The sequence below is a fragment of the Poecilia formosa genome, unplaced genomic scaffold (genome assembly GCF_000485575.1).
Source record: "Poecilia formosa unplaced genomic scaffold, Poecilia_formosa-5.1.2 Scaffold176, whole genome shotgun sequence".
Taxonomy (NCBI): Eukaryota; Metazoa; Chordata; class Actinopteri; order Cyprinodontiformes; family Poeciliidae; genus Poecilia; species Poecilia formosa.
This window is the reverse complement of record NW_006800115.1, coordinates 341,059-361,058: the sequence shown is the minus strand read 5'-3', so window position 1 is coordinate 361,058 and position 20,000 is coordinate 341,059. Positions and strand designations below refer to the sequence as shown.

General features: G+C 40.8%; 1 long non-coding RNA gene across 1 annotated transcript; it reads right to left on the bottom strand.

The window, feature by feature from the left end:
* Positions 1-16,126: 16,126 nt before the first annotated feature.
* Positions 16,127-16,909, bottom strand: LOC107837794 (uncharacterized). The gene is made up of 3 exons (XR_001663837.1): positions 16,696-16,909; positions 16,331-16,492; positions 16,127-16,213 (listed from the first exon to the last, which is right to left on the bottom strand). It is a non-coding gene; the product is annotated as an uncharacterized LOC107837794 (long non-coding RNA).
* Between the last annotated feature and the right edge of the window lie 3,091 nt (positions 16,910-20,000).

Below are 20,000 nucleotides of genomic sequence, written 5' to 3'. Positions count from 1 at the left end.
CATGGGAGTTCGCCCAACCAGTCTATATGTATTTTGTAGACTTGGGGAAGGCGTTCGACCGTGTCCCTCAGGGATCCCTGTGGATGGTCCTCTGGGAGTATGGGGTACCAGGCCCTTTGATACGGGCTGTCAGGTCCTTGTATGACTAGTGTCAGAGTCTGGTCTGCATTGCCGGCAGTAATTCAAGCTTGTTTCCGGTGAGAGTTGGACTCCGCCAGGACTGCCCTTTGTAACCGATTTTGTTCATTATTTTCATGGACAGAACAAGCCAAGGTGTTGAGGGCCTTAGGATTGCATCTCTGATTTTTGCGAATGATGTGGATCTGTTGGCTCCATCAGGTCATGATCTGCAGCTCTCACTGGAGCGGTTCGCAGCCGAGTGTGAAGCGGCCAGGATGAGGATCAGTGCCTCCAAATCCGAGGTCATAGTTTTGAGCCGAAAAAGGGTAGAGTGCCTTCTCCAGGTCGGGGAGTGTCCTGCCCTAAGTGAAGGAATTTAAGTATCTCGGGATCTTGTTCACGGATGAGGGAAGAAGGAAATGGGAGATCGACAGGCGGATTGGCGCAGCATCTGCAGTGAAGCGGGCGCTGTACTGATCCGTCGTGGTGAAGAGAGAGCTGAGCCAAAAAGCGAAGCTCTCGATTTACCAGTTGATCTACATTAATACCCTCATCTATGGTCATGAGCTTTGGGTCATGACCGAAAGAAGGTCGCGGATACAAGCGGCCGAAATGGGTTTTGTCCATAGGTGTCTGGGGTTCCCTTAGAGATAGGGTGAGAAGTTCAGACTCAGAGAAGAGCCGCTGCTCCTTCACATCGAGAGGAGCCATTGAGGTGGCTCGGGCATCTGGTTAGGATGCCTCTTGGACGCCTCCCTGGTGAGGTGTTCTGGGCACGTCCCACCGGGAGGAGGCCTGGGGAAGACTTAGGATACGCTGGAGAGACTATGTTTCTCAGCTGGCCTGGGAACGCCTTGGGTTTCCCCCAGAAGAGCCGGGGAATCCCAGACTTCTCTTGGGAAGTCTGGGCCCAGAGAGAGGCCCAGACGTCCCGGAGAGAGGGAAGTCTGGGTCTCCCTTCTCAAGCTGCTACCCCCGCGACCTGATCCCGGATAAGCGGAAGAAAATGGATGGATGGATGGATGGATGGATGGATGGATGGATGGATGGATAGATGGATGGATGGATGGATGGATGGAGCTTTTTGAACTTTTTGGCAGTGTTTGACACAAGCAATATAATATAATATTATATATATATATATATATATATATATATATATATGTTTATTAGAAGGTAATAAGGTAATTATATAATTTCTACATTGCTACATTATGTTAAATAGTAGTAAGTTAAAAAAAAGAACTTTTGTATTTGCCTAAAATCTTTGTGCTGTATTTTATTATACTCATAATGAACTAGCTGAAGTTGAATCACCAAATTATTCGCACACCACTACGTTAAGTACAGTGTGTGCAAGGTACAGTGTAGTTTTCTGCCACACATAGCACTTAGGCCCAAAAAAGTTTAGCTTTGATCTCATCTAACCAGAGCACCTTATGCCATATGCTTGCTGTGACCCTACATGACTTGGTACAAACTGAAAATGAGATTTTTTTGGAGGGCTATTTTCAACAAAATTGTTTCTTGTTGCCGCTCTTCCATAAATGATTTGAAGGGTAAACAACTAGTAACTGTCTTATCAAGAGATTTTCTCCACTGAGCCACAGATGTCTGATGGAAGAAGCTTCTGATGAAACATGAATTTGCATCCATGCTCAGCAAATAAGCAGCTCAAAATGAAGCCTTTAATAAAGACTCCTCTTCCACAGCCCTTTTTAAAGCTAGTGGTTTTTTCCTCTACCACTGTCTATAATTCTGCTTTTTCCTCTCTCTTTTTCTATTGCCTGAGTTTCATGTGAGATGCTTAAAAATACATTCAGAAGGTTTTATGAAGGACACATAGTCATTTCCATTAACATATATGAAGAAAAAAAACATTTATGGTTTTGATTTCTTCTGTTTGTATCCTTCTCCATATTTTGTACTGTTACCTCCTTTGACCTAAAAACTATGTGTGCGTATGTGTTTGCATGCAGATGAGTGTGTGTGTGTGTGTGTGTGTGTGTGTGTGTGTGTGTGTGTGTGTGTGTGTGTGTGTGTGTGTGTGTGTGTGAAGCTGAGAGAAAAAGGCAGACTGCCTCTTTCTTTTCAACGTGGCAGGGTGACGTTGCAATGTCTGCTGAAGACAAAACCTCAGAGACTGGCTGAGATCTGAGTACACAGAGACAAAGGAAAAGAGAGGAAGACCATGAAAAATTCAAGTTTTCTCAGGTTATTTAAACTGGCATTTTGTGCTCTTTTGGAGTTCTGACCTAAATTTACTTTAAGAGTATATTTTTTATTCAGCAAGGCAAATCTGGGTATAAATACACTTCTGAATTAAAAAAAACTCTATTCTTAGCAAATATATAAAATGAATTGATGATCTTAGTTAATCTGAAACAAAAGAAGAGAATATGTTTTGAATGTAAATACTGTATCTGGATTGAGTTTTGGTTTGTTTAAGGTGGGTCTTCACCTATAAAAGTGAAGACTTTTATAGGTCTCCACTTATAAAATGCACAAGATGAAAACCTCAACTTATGCATTTTTAAGGATAAAAATGCATAGGTTGCATTTTTATCTTTAAACCTATAGAATTCTTATTAAAGCTGCTGGCATTTAGTGTTGACGTCTGAGCCACAACCATTTCTCATAAACTGGATAAAAGCTAACCTACTGTCTCAGTTGATGGTAATTCAGTTTTCATTTGGAATTTAATCATACATACATTGATTATTGATTGATACTATTTATCAAACAGCACAGTAATATCAGTTTATTAGTTTACAGTTTATTATTTAACTCCTTTGATGAATTCAGAAAATTACAAAGCTGAACTGAGCACATTAGGTTAGGTTAACTGATCTCCTTATGTTGCCATTTGGTCAAGTGTGTTCATGGCTGTTTGCGTTTTGTATCTCAGTGTATTTTGTGATAGACTGACAGGATGTATAGGGTGTACCCCATTAATTGGCCATTGGCACCTGAACCCCCAACTTGGCTATTCGGGTACAGACAAAAGATAGCAGACAAAAAATGTAATGGTAATGTTTACCATTACAATAAACAAAATAGTTGTTGAGCATATTTAACTGATTTTGCTTCAAGGGACAGTATTATGTCTTTTCCTGGCATGTGGTGCCATTTTATAGTATAATCAAGTAACTATGTTATCTTCAGTTGTTATAAAAATGCTATATATATCAAATATGACTTAAAAGAAACGCGACTGTTATTTAATGCCTTGAAATTGGGCCTCTGTCTCTTTAACCCTTCCACAGTCTTAGCATGATGCTCAAGAGGAGCATGGCAAAGGTCACAATCAGAAAGCAGACGGGGTCACACGGGGTCAGTGCAACCCATGCACAGACTAACACAGAGTGATTAAATTTGACCTAATTACTAGCATTTGCCTATAAGAGTAAAAATCTCATGGGGTTCAAATGACCCCATTTCTTAAGACCAGGGGTCCCCAAACTACGGCCCGCGGGCCGGATACGGCCCTCCTCCACATTTGGTCCGGCCCCCTGAACAATACCAGAGAGCATTCAGATTTTTTTTTCATTTATTGTATTTTCCTGTTTATATGTGGATTTTTCTTCAACCACCAGGGGGCGCTTTAGCAGGAAGTGTGTCCTGTAAACTGTGGGGCGCATTGCTGCCATCTGTTGGACTTTTAGGGAACTGCTTGACTTTTGTTATTTAATCAGTACGGTTGTTTGCTCGCGGTAGAGCAAATGAACACGTGTCTGTTATGAACGCCGCATTCCAGGTTGAGTTCTTCGAAGCAATGCCTGTAAGTAGCAACTTATACTTCAAAACGAGCCTTTATGTTAACATATGAGAAATTAATATGTTAAAGTTACATTCCCTCAATGGAACGTATGCTAGTTAGTCCCAGTGACCGTTTCACTCATGGGTTTTGCCCATGTGCTTTCTGGGTAAAAATCAATCGAGAAACGCACCCCACCCCGTCAACAATCTCCAGCCCCCCCACCAGAGAAGGGAAAAGTTTGGGGCCACTGCTTAAGACCATAGATTCCTGCTCTTTCGGAAATTCCACCTACTGGAACATGGCTCGCCTGTTAACCCTTAATAGCGTTTTTACCAGCGTTACATCAGCAGATGTGCAGTTTCACCAGGTGTTTGCTAATTACTGCTGGCTAGTCTGAAGTGGGGGAGTCACAAGAGAGGCCTGCTCTGTGAGGTGGAAGCTAAGTAGCATGGAAACTACAAACAACAAAGCATCATCCCAGTTATGATGTTTGTGAAGGAATAACATTATAACATGATGTAAAGCTCAGAAAAGTCAATTTTACATAATCCTGCTCCTCTAATCTCTGATCTAACCTGCTTTCTGAAAAGCATAAGTAAAGGAAAAATATTCATAAATATGTTTAATTCTCATCTAATATATAACTTCACATGTCCCTTGTTGTACACTATTTTCTTATACCCCTAGTGCAATTATGAGTTTGCATGATAGTGATCATTTTTTCATTTCTTGTTTTTGGGGTTAGATATACCAAAAAGTCAGAAAATCAGGCAGAAAAAGAAAAAGAAAACCTTGACCCAATGTGGGAAAAATTGGGTAATATTTTCTCTCTCCTACTTCTTAGCTTGTTTCTCTGTTTCTTCCTATGGCCACTTAATTTATCCAGTGTGTGTGTGACACATGAGGGGGAGGAGAAAACTTGGAGAGAGAGACTGCAAGAAGGAGCGAGGGTTTGCATTCTTTTCCATTTAGGTCAATGCTTCATGGAGTCTTTGACCACTGCCTGCAGAGGCTGCAAGAGTGCATCTGTGTGCGTGTCCATGTGTGTGAAAGAGAGATAGAGAAAGAGAGACAGAGAGAGAGAGACAATTTGACAATTGAAAGAGTATTAGTTTGCATTTCAAAACACACCAATCAGATCAGATGTGAAATTTATTAGGTGTGTGGTCACGCTAAATGAAAAATGGAATTCTTTTACCAAATATCCAGTTTTGGGAAAATGTAAATATGTTTGGGAGAACCAATTTCACTTGGTTCTCCAGTGGCTATTTCCATTTTTCTAAAAGCAGTTGAATTCTGTATGCCTCATGATGACTTTCAGCTCTTCCTTTGACTCTGTTCCTTCACCACCTCCTGGTTTGTCTCATTCCGTCCTTCTGCTTCTTCATTTGATCCTATTTATTTTGTTGTAATTTTTGTTTTTTAGGATTTTCCCCTAACTCCTCTCTTTCTCCTCCCTTTATCCACACCCTCTTCCACTATGTCACTGCATTTACTTTCAATTTCTACTCATTCTTCCTTTATTTTCAAACCCTCCTTTTTCGTAGGAAACATTCTCCTCATTTTCTCCCCATCAGCTGTTTATCCCCATGCTTCTTTTTGTCTTTGTGTCCTGCTCAGATTTCAATTTCCATCTTCTTTTTATGTATGTTTTTTTTGCCTTTATTTGTTCAGCTTCCTGTTCATGTTAGCCCAAAGAGTAAAGCACATCTAAAAAAGCACAAAGTGATAAAAGAGGCATGGTAAAAAGGTAAGTTTAAGATCAAGTTAACCCAACACCGTAAAGATAAATCCTACCTATGAGACATGATGATTCATGAGATTGGGATCATGAAACCAGACCAGAATCTGCTTTGGTGAGAGTTACTTTCCGTAAGAATACAAGAATACAAACTTGTTTTGTTGTTGGTGTTGTTGTTGTTGTTTCCTGGGCATTGATCATTTCTGTGGACCATTATATTCCTGAACTTTGTTTCCAAATTGAAAACTATTGAAAAATAAAGCTAATTTTTTTCTTTTTTTTTTATTAAATTGAGATGCAAACAAGGATTATTGTGATTAAATTAATAAATGTTAAAATTAGATTATCATAGTATGATCTTCTTACCTAATTTTGAAGAATGCAGAAGGCAGAACTCTGAAGCATGTAGGTTCAACACTCTGACAACTTACAGCTGAAAATCACATGTATAGGGAAGATCCATGCTTTAAGCGGGATGTGAGGAATTGAAAGGAAATCTTTAGACACACAGGAAACAAGATTAACTATATTAGGCATTTCATCAGTTGTAAACTGTCATCACAAACCATAAGTCCGTTAAGCTAACAATTATGAAGCCCTACTCCAACTCAAAATATACAAAGCTAATTGAAGTTGAAAGCACCATTGGGGCAAGCTCCTGCCAGAATTCAAACACGTATCCACTAGGTGGCGCATTTGGTGAATTTTCCAAATCACCTTCAGTTCAGTACAGTACTAGTCCATCAGCAAGTCTTTAACCATCCTGCAATCTTAAGAGAGCTGGTCTCTTAAGATTGCAAGTATTTTACTCTGTGTGAGGTTTAGGGGGGTTACACTGACCTCGTGTGTGCTTTTGCAAGATTTTTTTTGTATGTGTGTGATTTCAGAAATTCATATGTCTACCAAATTTCATAATTGTCTGTCAAAGCATGACTAGAGCCTAAATTCCGTGTCCTCCATTCTCCATTGTTGAGCGTGTTGTCTCCATTTAGCATACAGATGATGTCACAATACTTTTTGGACTCTTGGTCCACACAACTACATGATGACCCACTGGAGCCCACTGTAGACTAGAGTAGAGTTGGACCAAGTAAAGCTGCACTGCTAGGTGCTAGTAGAGAAAGGCCATTGGTAAATCTCAGAAAAATATCAAACTATGTTGGACTCAAAATAACAGGCATTCATTTTTAAATATTAGATAAGAATAGAAAGTTGCACCAACTTATACCTGATAAAAAATGTGAAACCAAACATAACATGTAACATGTAAGTTAAACAATGAAAATATGTCCTGCCACTTCAAACTGTTTCCACTGCCTGGCAGATGAGTTTCATTGTTCTTGGAATGTATTACAGAGTAAAAGAGAATCATAGACATCCTTAACCTTTGATCCACAATCAACTGCTAAAACAGTGCCTCAGAATTTCCAGATTTTTTAAATAAACCAGAGGTAGTTGAAATGGTTTGACTTCATTTGTATCCATACACAGTATTTTTAACACCAGCTACAATCACTGTAGTGCAGATGGGGTACGAACAGTTAAACTTCAAGTAAGAGACTCCTCTCTGCTCTGGTTTCCTTCACACTCTAACCACACCCCAACATGTGTTACAGTCTACGGCAACTGCGCATGTGTGTGTGTGCTTGCGTGTGCGTGACTCCAAATCTTTTTTCCTTGATGGAATCAGCTGTAGGATTTATATTTTGCCAGTGGAAAAAGGAGAAACTAAAGGGCTAAATAGTTTGATGTTTTTCTTTCACCACCTGCAATGGTAAAACAATTTTTTCCACAAATACTTTTGTTTTAAGCTTTAAAGTATTTTTTTTCTTGCTTTAGTCACACCCCACAGTCTGTGGATTCACTTTGTGTGCCCCCTTTTGTTCTTTCTCTGCTCTACATGCTTAAGCAGTATTCACTATTCAAGTATTGTTATAATCCAAAAATTTTAAAATAATCACAACTGATATTTGGATATTACCCAGCAAAATTATTTTAAACATTTTGTGACATTGCAACCAAAATCTTTGATGTAGTTTATCGGAATTTTATGTGGTAGATTAACAAATTCTTAGATATAATTTTAAAGTTGAATAAAATGATCCATGTTCTTTGTAAGAAAGATATTCAGAAGTGTGGCATTCCTTTAGTATTTGTAAAGTCACTTCTCACTGTTGTTAAAACTGCAGCCTCCACCAATATTTCCTTAATGGGTTCCACAAATAGTTGTAACATCTATTTTAGATTTAGCTCTACTTTAAAAGCTAAAGTACTTTAACACTAGTAGCCTGTTGTAGACGACTCTGCACCATTTGCAACTCGATTTGTTTTGGTGTCCTGCTTGTCTATTTATTTATTTATTTATTTATTTATTTATTTATTTATTTATTTTTTGCAGGTCCCAGATTTGGAAACTAATTTGAGTTTCATGTTGGACAGCAGAAGCACAATGACCAACTCTCTCTTCTCTTCAGCTCCTCCTCCTTATTTTCATTGTTTCTTGTCATTTCTGCATTTCCTGTGTTCCAGTATTGGTTTTATATCTGAAATAAATGTTTCTCAGATAAAGCCAATGGTTACAACTATTTGTTAATCCCTTTAAGGAAGGATGGGTGGAGGTTGAAATTTTAACAGCAGTGAAAGGCATGCCACACTTCTGGATAGTTTTCTTAGAAAGAACATGGGTCATTTTCTTCAACTATAAAATTATATTAAAGAATTTATTGATCTACCACTTAAAAACCCAATAAACTTCATTAAAGATTTTAGTTGTTATGTCATAACATGGGGCTGCACAGTGGCACAGTTGGTAGAGCTGTTGCCTTGCAGCAAGAAGGCTCTGGGTTCAATTCCCAGCCCCAGTCCTTCTGCATGGAGTTTGCATGTTCTCCCTGTGCATGCGTGGGTTTTCTCCAGGTACTCCAGTTTCTTCCCACAGTTCAAAAACATGACCATTAGGTTAAATGGCCTCTCCAAATTGCCCCTAGGTGTGAGTGTGTGCATGCTTGGTTGTTTGTCTCCGTGTTGCCCTGTGACAGACTGGCGACCTGTCCAGGGTGACCCCACCTCTCGCCCAGAACATTAGCTGGAGATAGGCACCAGCACCCCTCCCGACCCCCACCAAGGGACAAGGGTGTAAGAAGATGGATGGATGTCATAATATGCTCATGGTAGGGAAACATTTGGTGCAATCACCCTTTAGCTATTTCCCAAATTGGAAGCAAGTGTTTTTCACTTTAAACATTCATTCATTATTTTTCCATTAGTTTTTATTTTGCATTAACTTTTGCTAATGATGCTGGCTCATTCCACAGCAGATCATAAGCCAATCATGTTTGTTAATTTCATATCTTGTGTATAAAAACACAAAAAACTTTGAGGCAGTTGCCATAATTCAAGTTTTTCATGAGCTGCCTTCATCACAACTTTGATTTTTCATGTTTTGTTTAAAGGGTCATTATGACTTACATGCATCATCAGCCTGGTATGTATTTCACAGATGAAAAACTGGTGCACTCCATGGATATGAAATACAATAAATATGTACAATTTTAAAGGCTGCTTTAAAATATCCAATTAGATGTGGATTCCTTTAAATTGACAAGTATTATGTAAAATTGACTTTTCTGAGCTTCCCATTATGCTATAACATTATTTCTGAGCATTTCTTGGATTCTTTCATGTATGTTTGCAGTGCTGTGTTCAAGACCACCTAACCCGAGACCAAGACAAGACCAAGACCAGAGTGTATTGAGACCGAGACAAGACCAAGACTTTTAGGGTCCGAGACCGAGTCAAGACCAAGACCGAGGAAAGTCGAGACCGAGTCAAGACCAAGACCAGCTACATGACACAATAAAATGTAAAATGTGATCAAAATTGCTTTTCAAAATAATCTGAAAGATCCATATTCTGTAAGGACACTCAGAGGGGACCCGGAAATTCAACCACACACAGGAGTATACAAAAAGGAAAAAAGTTTATTTTTTCTTATACTGGTTTCTGCTCAGGGAGAGGTCATCAACACAGCACTGAGGAGAGAGGGGAGAAGACTGGTGATGCATGGATAGAGGAGGGGTATCTTAGAAATGTTCAGCTTAACTGACCTGTAGAGCAGTGGACGGGTGGAGCAGAGAAACAGAGGGTCCGATGACAGGGAGATGCAGGAAACCAATGGAACAGGTTCTGTGGAGGCAATGAAGATCTCCACGGGGAGATCCAAAATGCAACACCCAGGGACTTTGTCGATTATCAGGCTGAGGTCATACACAGGAGGACAGAGAGAGCAAACTTAGCTTTGAGGGGCAGGCAGTAATCGGTGGTCAAGAGGCAGAGCTTGGGTCAGGGTCCAGAAATCCAGAATAGAAGGGATCCGTGAGGGGCTTGGTAGGAGGGGTAAATCCGTGGTCAGAAGGGGGGTCGAAGAAACACTGAAGGCTTGGAAGGAAACGCTGGATCTCTACTGGCTCGTGGCTGTCGATAATCTGGCAAGGAAGCAGAGGCTGAGGGGTGTTTAAGTAGGGCAAGGCCCAGGTGGAACAGGTAAGCAATCAGGCGTGGCAGGTGAACTGAATGAGTGCTTAACACAGCATGGACAGGACATGAATCATAACATATTCCCATAAGAACACCTAGATATTAAATACTTAATACATTTTACCAATATTAAATATTCCATTTCTGTGCTACAATGTGTGATGGTCTCATGCCATCCCTAAAAACATAACACCCTGGACATTTGCCCATATTGCTCATATAAGAAACCACCACTGTTGCACCATTAAACATAGCAATTGAGGTAATGCCCTGACGGTAAATAACGCTCAACTACGAACACTGACCAAGGAGCAACAAGCAAGAAGTAACCAAACAGAAGGCGCTCATCATGACTGTTTTCACTCTCTATCCCAGTACATGAAGCCAGGTAGTCTGACACCATGGCAGACATTACAGCTGCCACTTAGAACAAAAACAATCAAAGAGCAATGTGCATGCTCTGCGTGCTCTTTCTTTCTTGTGTTTTAGTTATTTAATTTAAATATCAACATACATAATTAAATTAAATAATAATGCAGAGTAGACAGAGCATTACAAGAACAAAGAAAAGGTGTTCTGTCAGGTCAGATCGTCATACGCTTAACACGCCCTCACGGTGTTCTGTCAGATCCGTATACGTTGTCAGATAGTCGTACGTTTAGCTCAGACATGCATACGCTGTCATTACCATATGATTTTATTTAATCAGCAACATAGAATCATGACGTAGATCATTATTAACAGTTATTAACAGTTGTATGGCATCCAGCTGCAGCCAGACCTGCTTTAAATACACTTTGAAACCATGACAACGTATGTATATCTATCTAGTTATCATATTATGTCATATTATAAACAATTTAATGACTTATTTTTGTCATAACTTGTTGCGTATGGTGAACTGACAACTACTCTGACGGTCAGACTTCTTAATGCGCATGCGCTGGCATGGTACTCACTGCATGTATGCTAGCAACATAGAATCATGACATAGATCGTCATACACTTTGTTATTAACAGTTGTATGGCATCTTGCCTTAGCGGTTAAGTGAGTTTTACACGGGCGTGTGTTGTAGCTGACTCCAGCTGCAGCCAGACCCTGCTTTAAATACACTTTGAAACCATGACAACACATGTATATCTATATAGTTATCATTGAAAACAATTTAATGACTTATTTTTGTCATAACTTGCTGTGTATGGTGAACTGACAACTACTCTGACGGTCGGACTTCTTAATGCGCATGCGGAGGCATGATACTCACTGCATGTTTGCTATTCTGACAGCGTATGGCTATCTGATAGAACAACGGCTCTCAGTGAGTGACACTCCAGTCCTATCTAATAAGTAAAGAGCCGTGGAGAAGAATCGACTGTTTCTGAACGTCACATCACTATATTGCAGACTTTTAGACACAGCGTTGTCCCACATATGCGACAAGTCAGTCTACACCTCCGCACAATAATTCAGCGCAGTGAGTGACAACTTTTTTTTCATCACAAATAACGTGTTTCTATACAGCTAGCTTTGCTAAGATCACGTCATCGGAGCTTACCTTCTTTGAGCTACTTTTCTAAGTGACGAAAAAAGTTAGACGTTGTTCCTACCGTCTGTGAAAGCGAAGCGATGTTGAGTTAGCTGAGGCCATCGGATTTCTTACTATTTTTGCAGCACTATTATATTACTGACGATTAGACAAACATTTTCTGTTGCGCATGTCCTGGAGCGTCGCGCGCGAGTGAAAGGTGGGGAGGGTAGCGGGAGGGGGAGGAACATGTAGTTGCTTGGATTTTAATCGGTGCGTTTTGCATCTACTGAAAACAAAGATGTTAACAAATAAACTAGACAGTCTGCTGTACGTTTAGAGATATTTTCACAGTTGCAGTCTCGACTGGTCTTGAAATAAAATGCCGAGTCCTCAGAGCCCGAGACTGAGACAAGACCGAGACCAAATGCGGTCGAGTCCGAGATGAGACCGAGACCATCAAAAAATGGTCTTAAGACCGGTCTCGAGACCAAGACCAATTTCGAGTACCACAACACTGTATGTTTGAGTAGTCTTTGAACCTCCTGTGGGAAACATTGGGGTTTGCAAAACCCTTGGGGGAGCAAGCTGCAGTTTCCAAGCCGAGCTTCTACATTACAGATCACACCTCCCCCACAATTCCTTCTCAGCTCCTTCAAACCAGCAGTGGCAGCAATTAACAAACACCTGGTCCAACTGGGCAGAGGCCAAATCCCCACTTGGCCCCTTCCCATCCCAATGCCTGCATTGCCACAGCAGTGACTGTGACTCGGGCTCCCTAGAGATTTCCAAAGACAAAGGAGCAGTCTGGGAGAGCTTGGGCCAGCAGAGTACCTTCTTTCATGTTTACTGTATCCACTATGTGAATTGTAGCAAATGGGCTTTCCTTCTATGACAGAATTCCTCTTGTAACTTCTCCATGAACATCAGATCTGTAGAGTGTTCAACCAGTAGTTGTCTTGTTGACAGATTTACCCGCCAGAGTTACAGATTTATTAGAAACTGCTTTAGGTTTATTTCAAACATAACTGATACAAAGATTTAAAGAAAGGAGGAAGGAAAGTTGAAGGGTCAGGAAAAAAGTTTAAAGGAAAAGGGTAAATAGGAGTAGAGGAGAGAAAGAAGCACAGAGAGAATACAAATTAGTACACTTGAAGTCTTCCTCTAGACCTCCAGAAAGTGGAATTTTCGTGAAATGTTAGTTATTGACACCTAGTTCTGCCATGCGCATTGAGATATCGGCAAGAGTTTTTTGTCAGAATGGGAAATTGTAGGGCACTGCCAAGATTTGTCAAAAACTGTGTGTGTCCGCGTTGTCCCCCTCCCCTTGGGCCTAAGAGAGGCTTTCATATTAAAAAGAAGTTGGTGGGAGCCAGGTAAATGCAAATCAACTCTTGAGCACTGGCCTTTCAGACTGTAGTCTCTGTTGTTCACCCATTTTACCTTCTGTGCACCACCCAGGTCTGTTTACCAGTTCCAGGACCTGGCCAAAACTCCTTAGTGTTACTACCTTGAGAAATAATGAGATTTGTCTAAGTATTAAACAGGCATTAATGCTGAAAATGTTCGAATGTTACAAGTCATACAAATGGAACAAATACAGAGTGACATTCACCATCCAGTGCTTGACCACATATACATACATGCATATAAACATGTATCCAATATATATTATTCAGTATTAATCATTATTTGTGTCATTATTAGTGTTTGTATACATTCTAAGAAATAATCCTGTAAATTTACCGTCAATGCAAGTACGGTATAGATACTGTGAAATAACGGTAAACTTCTGGCGTCTGTAGCTGCCAGTAGTTTACCGTTCTTTTGAAAGAACAGTAATCTACCATTTTTCTGAAAGATAAAAAAAAAATACTGGTAGCTACAGACGCCAATTTTTTTTTTTTTTTTTTTACTTTTCTTTCCAAAAAACGGAGAAAAAAAAGCTGGCGTCTGTAGATACCAGTATTTAACTGGAAATTTACCTTTTCAATCCTGTAATTACCTTTTAAAGTGGTGTAGTACTGTAAGTAAATACTGTAATGACGCCAACACACCGCAGATGTAGTACCGTCAACAGGGTTTATTAGAAATAAGAGCAAGCTGCTATTCCTTAGGCTGCAGCTGCGCCTCTAACAAACCGTTACACTCAACTGAATAGCTTCACTGCCAACACACTGAACTCTCCGCTCTTCCGGTGTTCTGTCAAATCAGCATCGGTCCTGGTCCACTCGCTCCCCTGATTCCCCGCCCACATGACAGGTCCATCACATGTGAGTGGGAGTCAGCAGAGTCAGACAGGGGAACCCTATAACACTCTACACATAACAGTGATCACCACTTGCGGAACAAGTCAGCATCGGGCCCGGGGGCAGGGCCAATTATCGGGCCCCTAACCAATCACCGGGCCCCTAAGGAATCACCGGGCCCCTTACGTGGAGAGAAACTGAAATTTTGAGCGGGAGTGGGGGGAGGGGTATTTAACATTAAATACACCCTTCTCAACAGGCGAGGGCGCACTTTCTCTGTCTATAATCACATATTTCAATGACTTGAAACCATTCCTCCCTCCCTGGCACCTCCAGGCCCGGGCCCCCATCCGGCCCGGTTTGGGGGGCAGCAGCCCCCCCAGCCAGGGGGTCTGGGGGGGCTCCGTGCCTGGTGATCACAATGCAACTTATAACAAATACACATAACCATATGGAGCCCAGCAGAACTAAAATACAGAATTGTTAAAATACTACGGTGGTCGACAGGTGCAAATGCGCAGCAAACACGAGAAAAACAAATACAACAAAGAAAAGACGCAAACAAAAAAAGAGATGCAAAAAATATATATAAAAATAAGTGTTCCAGACCACTAGAGCTTTGTGTCCGAGTTCAGGGTCAAGCTTATTCTGTCATGGGCTTAAGAAACGACCCGGTCTACGGAAGAGGGGTCCTGCGAAGGCAGAGAGCATTGCAGAGAGAAGCTGCAGCTAGCTGCCTAGCCTCCACCTCGGCAAAATGTTGCTTAGCAACTGTGACACAACATGATTTAAACAATGTTTCTAGGCGAGAATGTAGATGTACAAATCTCACATTTCTGCTCGGTTCATCAGTGCGTCACCTAATTGCAATATCTGTCCAACGTTTTCGGAGCCGTCTGCTCCCGCTGTATTAACACCCAGCTCCCCTCGCCTGCTGCCAGCTGGTCCAGGTTTAGAACACCTGACTCATTTGGGCTTTCCCAAATGACAGTTAAACACATATATTAAGTCAGGTAACATCTAGTTGTAATATTTTGGTTCACTAAAATATTTCATTTATTCCTGAACAAATCGCTTTGACTGATTAAAGTTAAGCCTAAAAATACAATAGTTTGATTAAACTGTATTGTCTTACCTGAGATCTGGAGAGTATTTGAAAAGGGATACTTTGCTTACATTCCTTGTGTAAATGTGCTATACGTGTTTGAACATTTTAGAACCAGACTAACAGATTTTTTAAATATGCAACAGCCTTTAATATGAAAAGTGAAGAGTAATAGAGAAATCAGGAAAAAAAAAATATTTCGAGTCCGTTTTTTTTCTTCGCCGCTACGTGATTCACGTTGTCACGGTTGCTAAGCAACATAACGCCAAGGTAGAGGCTAAGCAGCTAGGTGAAAGCTACAGCTTCTCTCTTCCGGTCGTCAAGGACCCAAAGATGCAAAACCTGACTTCGGACACAGCTGTTCTTTGTTCGACTCCCCCTAGTGGTCTGGATCACTTCTGTTTTCAGCATTTTTTGTTTGCATCTCTTTTTGGTTGCATGTGTTTTTTGCGTCTTTGCTGGGTGTTTGTACCTGTTGGCCACCGTAAAATACAGTGGTGAAAGTAAATATACCTTCAAATACTGGCATCTGTAGGTTCCAGTATTTTTACTGTAAATTTAGTTTTACTACTGCATTCACTTTATGAGTAAACTACTGCCAAGAAAACTGTAATTATACTTTTTAAAGTACAATCTTAGTTTTACGATAGAACATTAATACCTGATCCAGTGTAGGCTTCTTAGAAGTGCTACAATTGGTGCCGTTCTAAAATGCATAATCTGCATAATCAGAACTTCACACAACACAAAAGAGGATGTGATAAGTAACCGTCAGAACAGAATTTTTATTTAAAGGCATCACATGCCTCAAACCACATATATTTCCAGTATATTCAAACATTCAAAACAAATAACACAAAACCATTCCTCAGAGAACTGGTAAAAAATAGGCCTTCAAAGTCCATACATAGTTTCACCAACACTGGAATAAAAATTGAAGACTTTCAGTTTACAGTGACATAAACTGGGTTTAACTCATTAATTTTTACAATCTTATGAACATAAGAACACAGTTCTTAAAGAAATATCCATGCTTTGGGTATCACTAAACAAATCAAAGAAAAATTACTTCCAAAACCTAAAATTCAACACGACTGAAATAATGTGGAATTCTAGTATTAACAGGGTTTTAAAATGTGAACTATTAATGGTTTTCAAGAGTCCAAGTGACACTTACTTTATTAGACGCAGATGAAGGCACCGTCCAACATGGAAAAAGAAAAGACAATACATTTTAGATCCTAAATAATATGGAAACAGAAAGATTTCAAAGAAAAGAAAACAACAACTAACCTGAATGAGATGCCACTCAAAGTCCATCAGGTTTTTGATGAGGGTGGAAACCTGAACATTAACCGTCACTTTTTCTTTTGAATGGTCTTTCTTGTCTTTTTGGATACCATCTTCTCATGACCAGCTTTTGTGCCCCTTTCTGGGTTAATCCCAATGAAGCGACTAAAAAACTAAATCAAAAATGGGAAAATTCCTGAGAATACAAATAGTGTGGCATTTTGAATACAGCTGGTACAATATACAAATAAAGCTGTTTTTAATTACGTAAAGAGAAAACATCACCACCTTTGTCAAATGTCAATCATAACTTGCTTTAGTACTTTAAAACCATGTCATTGTAAAAAAAAATATAGGAATGGTTTTACCGTTGAATGAACTCCAAAGTCTTGGCTGCCTCATATTGATATTGGAGGTTGAAGATGAAGAAGATGGACAACACTGTCCAGTCTGGAATGTTGGCTGGACCCTCTCAAAGACAATATGGCCTTCAATGCTGACCATGCAGAAAACTGCTTGCCACAGGGACTGTAATAAACCAAGTCCTTAATTGGAAGAAGATAAAACAAATCCTCTTATTGATACAGTATGCTGATCATCATAATAAAGAGTTTCCACTCTGCCAGGTAAAGTAAAAGCAAGGATCTTAAACTTCTCAATTGTCGTGCAAGTCACATCAATGTTGAAAACTGTAGGCTGGATTAATTTACAGACGTTGTAGAGGAATTCGTGGTACTTTGTACTGAAGGTGAAGTGTCTTTGGTGCTGCTCTTGTTTTCACTGAGTTTTCACAGCCCCAGGAAGGGCTATCCTGGTTGCACGGCAATGAGGAAGGCTTCAACACTGGTTTGCATCTTTGACATAATGATAAGAAGACAAATAATAAAAATTATTAAATATATTTAGCAGCACAGCTACATTCAGATAGCAAACAAAGCCTATGAGAAAGTGCTTCTACAAAGAAGTAGGATCATTAGAATAACCACATACCTGCACATATTTGAAAACAAGGTCCACAGTTTGACATGAGCTGTTTTGGATTCTTGTGGCCTTTGGATGTAGGACGAAGCACATGAACCAACAGAAGAATGCCTGGTTTCCCCAGCCTGGAGGAACAACAGGATAAATAGCAGACAAATTAGGATAATAAATAAACATAAGAAAAAAATAGGCAGCCAATATGTCATTGTTTATTATCATTATTATTTATAGAGACAAAAACATTTTGGCTTAGCTTTGAACGCATAGATCAAACCACCGGTCCAGCACAGCCACTCTCCCCATTATGCCATCTATAGCCGAAAACTTCAAGAAAACGACTCCGCAGCTAAATAATGTTAACTCAAACAGCCTTTCTGACAGTTTTAATGTTTGTTTAACGACCCGATACCCGGTGCTACACCTGCTTGGCTAGCTTTAGCTGCTAACAAAAATAATAAACCAAGGGTGCTCACATCCAATCCTCGTGAGCTACCGTCCTGCAACTTTTCGATGCATCTTTACTCCAACAGACCAGGATCATCTCCGAACAGACCTGCTAACCAGCCATTCATTTGATTCAGGTGTGCTAATTGGCGCGGGGAAGCATCTGAAAGTTGCAGGATGGCAGCTCTCAAGCTCCCCACTTGAGTTCCCTGTACTGAACAGTCGTACCGTGATATCCAAACAAATAAACTTATGTTAAGCATTAGTTGATACTCTTGCGCAAAGAGAAGGTTAATGCATTCATAAAAAATAATCAAAATCAAAAACATGATGGTTTAAGTTTAAGGAACTTACCTTTTTTTTTTTTTTAAATAGATCTTTTTAAATAGATCTTTTGTCATAATTGAGGGTAGACTTCTGACCCACATGCAGAATCAGACCCGGAAACAACTGGTGAGTTACTATTTTTATTAAAAAAAGAAACAATCTAAAGGTTCTGCAGGTGATCACCGGCAGATTCACCGGTGGAAGTTGGCCAGATCCGTGGAGGGATAATCATCCGGCGGAGAGGAGAGGTCCGATGGCTCCTTAAATCCTCTCGACTGATGATCCAACTAGCTTCAGGTGTGCAGCTCCACTCCAGGCCACTCCCCAACGGGAAGCCGAAGGGGAGAGACCTTTCTTAAAGAAAAGCCCAGAACCTGACACTACCCCCCCCTCAACGGCCGCCACCTGGCGGCCAAGAGGAGCAGGATGGACGAGAAGCCTCAAAATTGCAGAGCAACCGCGAATCCAAGATGAAGGAGTGAGGGACCCAGGACTGTTCCTCAGGTCCATAACCCTTCCAATCCACCAAGTACTGAAAACCTGGCACAAATCGGACAAGCGAGTACATAACTCTTAACGTTAGCATAAAGGTTTGGCCACCAAAATGAACGACGGATTAATGCGAGCATGCGGTTGACTCCCGGATGACATGAGAATTTAGCAGTGTGAGCCTAATGGAGGAGTCTAGGTCTGACTGCGGAGGGAATATAGATTCTGTTAGGAGGCCTTGACCCTGGGTCCGGCTCTAGTCTTTGGGCTTCTAGAATCTCCCTCTGAATGTCCCATGTGAGGGCATTCAGAGGCTTAGGAATAATGTTGGCAATAGTTTCTTCATGGTCAGCGGAGAACTGTCTCGACAAGGCATCAGGCTTAGCATTCTTAGAACCAGGTCTATACGAAATAACAAAGTCGAAACGAGAGAAAAAAAGTGACCACCGTGACTGTCTTGGGTTGAGGCGTTTGGCCTCACACAGGTAGGCCAGGTTCTTGTGGTCAGTCCAGACAATAAAGGGATGTTTGGCCCCTTCCAACCAATGTCTCCACTCCTCTAAGGCTAATTTGATAGCCAAGAGTTCCTTATTCCCCACATCATAATTTCTCTCAGCTTGAGATAACCGACGGGGAAAAAAGGCACACGGATGGAGCTTATTGTCTGAGGGAGACACTTGAGAGAGGACAGCCCCCACTCCAGTATCTGAGGCGTCGACCTCCAGAATGAATTGTCTGGATGGATCAGGCTGAATGAGAATGGGGGCAGTGGAAAACTTCCTCTTGAGTTCCTTAAAGGCCTTGTCAGCCTCAGAGGAGGCAAAAGGCTTCTTAATGGAAGTTAGACTGGTAAGTGGGAGAGCAGTCTGGCTGTAATTTCTTATGAAACGGCGGTAAAAGTTGGCAAAACCCAAAAACCGTTGCAACTGTTTACGGGTTGATGGGGTGGGCCAGTCTAGGACGGCTTGGATCTTCACTGGATCTGACTTCACCTGCCCGCTGTCGAGGACGAACCCAAGAAAGGTGAGGGAAGAGGTGTGAAACTCGCACTTTTCTGCTTTGACATACAGCTGATTCTCCATCAGGCGCTGAAGGACCAGTCGAACATGTCTTCTGTGTTCCTCAAGAGATCTGGAAAATATGAGTATATCATCAAGGTACACAAATACAAAATGGTTCAGATAGTCTCTAAGGACATCATTTACGAGTGCCTGGAAAACTGCTGGTGCATTCATGAGACCAAAAGGCATTACCAAATATTCAAAGTGCCCTAGGGGGGTCTTGAATGCTGTTTTCCACTCATCGCCTTCTCTTATCCTGATGAGGTGGTAAGCATTCCTCAAATCCAGCTTAGTGAAAATGGTGGCCCCCTGGATGGGTTCAAAAGCTGCAGAAAGGAGTGGCAACGGATACTTGTTCTTGACTGTAATCT